Raw genomic sequence first — 6522 nt, 5'->3', positions numbered from 1 at the left:
GAACTACAGAAGGAAGGTACACGAACTCTTGCTTCTCAGTTTCTCTGAGGCAATTCTTGTGGTTAGGTATTCCAACTTTTCTTTAGATTCTCAGAGATGCCTGCGTAACTTTTCAAAAAATTCTTTTATTCTCCCTTCAGGGTAAATGAAGTTTTATATACATTGGTGTCTGGGCCCTGAAATTTTTCTCCTAAAGATTAATTCCAGTAAAGGGGATAGGGGCAACTCAGATTTATAAATGCTCATTTGGGGGGTGGGGCAAGGTAGTGGGTGTTCTAATGGCTTAGAGAAAGGTTCTTCTGGCCAAAAGAACTCACTATTAAATCTTATTTCATAGTGTCCATCACTTAGCATATCTGATGCCAATATGTCATTCTGGCTTTTCCCTCAAGGACTGCCCTCATTGCCACTCATTTCCTTGTCATTGGATGTCTTGCCCTGTTTGCCATGTAGACCATTAAACCACATTATTACATGGATGTTTTCCTCATTTATATGTCACCGTTTGGCAGCTGAGGGCTGGAGTGGGTTGACATAAACCCATGGCTGCTAGAAGATTTTACTTAATTTGAGATTACATAGGACTGACTTGGGAAAGAGGTTTGCTGACACCCTTACTGCAAAACAGGAAGCAAAAGGTATACCACTCTATTAATCTCACTCTAACATCCATTGTGTGCAGCCTCACAGTTTGGAGAAAACAGGAGTTAATTGGAAGGCACATTTGGTGTCAATGGAGTCACTGGGGAGATCCCCCTAGAATGTGTTCTTATTCTTATTTTTCACACTTATTTGGTATATTTTCTTTCTTCTTGTTATCTCCGGTCTTACAGTAGAACTAAAAGATTCTTAACTAAGATAGCATACAAAGAAACACTGGCACTAATCCACAGAAATAGGTGAGAATATTATATATCATCTTGATCACCATCTTCTGTGTATCAGTCTGAGGCTAATTAGAAACTGGCTCTGGTTAAATTAAGTAAATAAACGTATTTAAAAGGAAGATGTTGCATAGCTCACATAGTAGAAGGGAAAACACGATAACCATGCCTCAGAAAAAAATTGAACTATGACAGCTTTCGGCATCTCAGTCAGAAATTCAGAGACAGTTTCTTCTGAGTGCCCACAACTCAACTTTAAGACCACCATGGCATTCTATTCAAGATTCCGATTCCCAGGAGAGACAGAATCTTGGTTTATGTACTACCTGTTAGTTAGGAAGGGGTGGGTCACTGTGATTTAGCCTAAGAGCACTGTGCCATTAAAAAAGGAGGAGAAAGGGCTACTGGGAAGACAACGACTGACATTCACCCTACCCACGATGATTGGATCTCTACAGAGAGAAACTGAGGAGAACGGAGCAAGGTCATTAGCTATATATACTGCATATAGTATATATATAGTATATATATACTATATGTAGTATATATATACTACATATAGTATATAATATCTATCTTTAGAAATAGAGCTTAAATGTGAGAAAAATCAAAAGATGAAAATAAGAATATGGACGTAAGACCTGAGTCTTGTCATAACAGGTATAAAGAGATATGATGGCAAAAGTACCAGAAGGGGCCAATACTTTAAGGGGATTATGACTTTCAAATAAGAACCCATTAGAGAAGATGCCACCTCAAAGTTCCTTAAAAAATGGATGTAGAGAAATCTTGTATAATCCTTTGAAAATGGTATGTCAAGAAAGTAACAAAAATAAATGAAGGAAACCAGAAAAAGAAAATATGAGGCATTAAAATGTATCATTAGAAATCAGATCAATAAAACTAGATTAGAAATTTAATGAAGTGGGGGAGAATTCTTGTATCATTTGTTGCTGAGGGAAGGCAGCCTCATTTGTTTTTTTGGACCTAAATGTCTCTTTCTCCACCCCAGATTTGACATTATTATTCAATACTGTTCAGATCAATGTAAAGACCTGTGTTAGTCTCAACTGTTGCTGTAAAAAATTATCACAAACTTAGTGGCATAAAACACATAAATTCATTATCTCACAGTTATGTAGATCACAAGTCTGACATGGATCTAACTGAGAAAACATCCAGGGGTTGGCAGGGCTGCAGTCCTTTCTGGAGGCTGTGGCGGAGACTTTCCCTGTTTTCAGAAGCCACTCATATTCCCTGGCTCAAAGCCGGCAGTGCCCGGCCCTTCTAATGTCTCATTTTTCTGACCTTCTTCTGTCTTCACATCTTTCTCAGACTGAAGCCAAGAAAGATTCTCTGCTTTTAAGGACTCCTGTGATTAGACTGGGGCCATCGAGACAATTTCCCTATTTTAAGGCCCGCTGAATAGCAACCTTACTTCCATTTGAAACCTGAGTTTCCTTTTGCATATTCACAGGTTCCAGAGACTAGGACATGAACATCTTTGGGAGGCCATTATTCTGCCTACCACAACATGGAACAAGAATAGAAGGTAGAACTTTTTTAACAAGCTGGGATATAATTGCTAATATTTTTAGATAATAAGATGATACCATGGCCTATTAGGAGTATGATGGTCTATGTATTATTTTGCATTTTATAACTTTTCTTGTCATGAGTATTATCTTTATTAAAGAAAAATAATGAGTTGGATAATTTGATTGACATGTTTATCATCTGTGAGGTACCACAGTTAATAGCATGTTAGAGTTCTAAAGGCAGTTTCTATTAATGAAAAAAATTTTAAAAAGAAAGAAAAACAATAAACCTTGTATTTAAAATAGTAAAACTATTAGGTACACATCTATAAAAGGAACTTTACTGAGAAACAAAATAATATTTGAAAAAGACAAGCATGCTAAGCCCTGAGACTATAAATTCAATTGTTTCAGAATTAATTTAGAAGTTTAATGTTATTTTTAATAAAGTTACCATGGGAAGCATTTAATATAATTTTCTTTTAGAATTAAACCACATTTTAACAAAATGTATTTGGAAGAATAAACAGTCTAAACAATTTAGACTATTTTGAAAAAAAGATGAGGCTGGTCGGAAAGGATTTTTCTCATCAGATATAAAATGTATTTTGAAGCTGCAATGCATAGAACTGAGGTAGATATGTCAGAAATAGGCCATACGTGTAGTACTCTTCTGAATCAAATACTACTGGTGTATATGCAATACAGTACCTGTTTGAAGAGTGAAGGCAAATAAATGTTTGTATTGGGTACTTGCCAAGGAGATTCAAGGTTTGATACAGAAGAGAAACCCCAGAGATCATTCAACTTGTTAAAAATTAAACACTTGACGGAAATTTATTTCTTCTTAGCAAAACTGTCAGGCCTTTTAGAAAAGTAATGTCTCTATCATTGAAAGAATTTTTATTATTGAAAATTGTCAGCTTTAGATGAAGTCATGAAACCTCACTCAGATACTTATTTCATTATGTCTCAAAGGATTTTGATTTTTTTAAAACACATTTTTTCTTATAATTTATATATCACCAAAACAACAGCTGGCATTTGGGAAATCTTATTTTAAAACTTCAAATGTCCAAGAAAATCATTCAAACTCTCCAATTTCTACTTGACATCTGTTAAGGCTCAACCATCCAGTCTACCACACTCAAACCTGTAGTTTGACAAAATCTTATTTCTTGACTTGCAAGCATGGGAGCACACTGCAGAGGAAACATGAATGGAGCTCTCCAGAGGGGGAAGAGGGTGCCATCTCTGTAAGGTTTGGGTTCCTGCTGAAGGAGTCTGAGGAAGCTCTCAGGGAAGGGAGACCAGTTCTGGGTTTCATGCTGTTTCTGCAGCAGGATTAGGAGAAGCAGGGATAAACTAGGAACTGGGTGCTATCATGAGGCAGGGATGGTTTAGTAACTGAGTATCTCCAGTAATAGATGGGTGAGGATAGAAAAGCAGGACTGGAGGCATCATTAGGAACAAAGCAGTGGTCACGCAAAGAGGGGGGTTCATGATGGCATTTTATAGCTGCATGACCTTGGAAGAAACAATGTTTCCTGTTAAGTTTGTAGCTGGTTTTATCTGTGTCTGTCCTCCCAGCCTGATTAATGGCAGGACTACTTTTTTCCTTTCCAGTCCAAGCTGATTTACAGTCCTTCAGTCCCAGACAGATTTTACTCTTTCACATCTACAGAACCAACTCCACTTGAATTTTCCCGTTATAGCTTCTGAAAATAGCTATATCCATTGATAACCAGCTTTATTTTGACAATTCAAGAGAAAAACAGTGTGAATTTATGTGGTTGTTATTCAAAATTATGCTATGAAGACATGGATTAATGACTAGAAAAATTCAGTGTAAGATTGTTTTAGAGTTTGGTTTTGAGTTTCAATATAAGGGAGAGAGAAAATAAACACATTGGAGACAAGTTCTAACAACTGATCAGATATGACCCAGGGTATTCGTGTGAGCCGGAGCTGGGCCACGGGTGGGAGAGGGAGAGGAGGAACCCTCTAAAAGTGTGAAGAAATGAGCACATAATATTTGGTCCTTCTTTGATTACCTTCTTTACATAGTTCTTTGTCAGACTAACACTGATATTGCAGTCACCACTTTCTTGTGCTTCTTCTCATGTCTTTCTTTCCCTTAGTCTTAAGAACCATGGAAAGCGGGTCCTTCTAGCAAGTAATAGACTCAGAGGAAGCAATGAATTCCCCAGTTTGTTCTGCTCTCCTCTTCCACATCCTTCCTTCCTGTCCTCCCCTTCCCAACCCTCCATTCCTCCCTCTTCCTTATTCAAATTACATTCACATTTACTCTCCCCCGCCTCCTCCCATGGAGAAAGACCAATGGAAAATAAATACATGCAAGGAGACATCAAGGGTGATTCTGCTATGCAAGAAAGAAATGGTTAGATCTGGAGACGAACATCTTCAAAGGACTGCTGAAATTGGAACTAGAAAGATGCTGAATTGGCACGTGAAAGTATTTACATAACTATTAGAAAAAGTCAACATAAAACTCCTAGGGAAGGGAAAAAGCATTTGCCCAAGAGAAGGGTATAGAGAATAAGCAAAACAACCTCTAAATGTGCATAAACTAAAATTAAGGGGTAGAAAATTGGGATGGGGAAGAGTGGACTCATTATATTGACAAAGAATCTTATTAAACATAAAGGGAACCAACTATAATTATTCTCTGGGAAATATGGGTTCTCTGAGATATCAGCATTTTGGAAGCATTGCTATGTACAAGGTTTGGTCAACAAATGATCCTAAAATGTGAACTACATGCTAGAAAATAGAATGGAAAAGGCAGTGACAATTTGAGTATGCAGTCTTTATAATGTTTTGCTGTTTAATATTTGTGGAGGTTCTGTTGGTGTGGTGGTGGGAAGAAAGTCATGAAAGTTGAATTAAATCAGTGTTGAACGATGTGCAATCACCTTAAGTATGTCTTTGTTAGATATTATTAACGTTTGTGATTTCTAGTAGTAACTTAGCAGGGAAATCCATATTTCTTACTGTGAAATAAATTTTTAAACATTGTTTTTCTATTGGGAGGAAGGCAAGTGAAGAGTAGGACTGACTAACTGAAATGGTAAGAAAAAACTTGCCTGAGTATCTGTTGCAGTGGAACTTTAGGGATTTGCCTTTTCAAGTTTGGATAAACACAATTTGAAAATGGTGTTAAAGAAATAAGAATGCTGTTAGCTAACATGTGAATTATGTATAGAGATAACATACTGAGCCCAAGAAAAATTAAAGCTGAAACATTCTGGTTCAACATACCTGTCTACAAGATATCAAAGGAATGTAATTAAAATAAAAAATTAGGGATAAGAATGCTAAGATTTCCCCCCAATGTTCATTGCAGCACTATTTACAGTAGCCAAGACATGGAAGCAGCCTAAATGCCCATAGAGAGGAATGGATAAAGAAGATGAGGTACATATATACAACGGACTCTTACTCAGCTATAAAAGAGAATGAAATAATGCCATTTGCAGCAACATGCATGGACCTAGAGATTATCAGACTAAGTGAAGTCAGACAGAGAAAGACAAATATCATATGATATCACTTATATGTGAAATCAAAAAAAATGATACCAATGAACTTATTTAGAAAATAGAAACAGACTCACAGACTTCAAAAACAAACTTATGGTTACCAAAGGGGAAAGGTGGCAGGGAGGGATAAGTTAGGAGTTTGGGATGAACATATGCACACTGTTATATAAAAAACAGATAGTCAACAAGGACCTACTGTATAGCACAGGGGACTCTACTCAGTATTCTGTAATAACCTATATGGGAAAAGAATCTGAAAAATAATGGACGTATGTATATGTATAACTGAATCACTTTGCTATACACCTGAGACTAACACAACACTGTAAATCAACTATACTTTAATATAAAATAAAAATTAAATTAAAAAACTTACTGGGCTCAGGAACATAGGACAATTGTAGTAGTTTTCTGTCTGACCTATCTGCATACCATCCCTTCCCTATCAATTCTACCATTGCCAGATTATTCTTCCTAAAATATGGCTTTTGTTATATCATTCTTGGGCTCAAAAGTCTTCAGCAGCTGGATATTGTC

At 36.6% G+C, this 6522-nt stretch overlaps 1 non-coding gene across 1 annotated transcript; it reads left to right on the top strand.

The window, feature by feature from the left end:
- Nucleotides 1-2591: 2591 nt before the first annotated feature.
- LOC118893705 lies at nucleotides 2592-2665 on the top strand. The gene has a single exon (XR_005019555.1). It is a non-coding gene; the product is annotated as a small nucleolar RNA SNORD28 (small nucleolar RNA).
- The last annotated feature ends 3857 nt before the right edge of the window (nucleotides 2666-6522 follow it).

The sequence above is a fragment of the Balaenoptera musculus genome, chromosome 3 (genome assembly GCF_009873245.2).
Source record: "Balaenoptera musculus isolate JJ_BM4_2016_0621 chromosome 3, mBalMus1.pri.v3, whole genome shotgun sequence".
Taxonomy (NCBI): domain Eukaryota; kingdom Metazoa; phylum Chordata; class Mammalia; order Artiodactyla; family Balaenopteridae; genus Balaenoptera; species Balaenoptera musculus.
The sequence above is the reverse complement of the archived record's forward strand: the minus strand, read 5'-3'. Positions and strand labels throughout refer to the sequence as shown.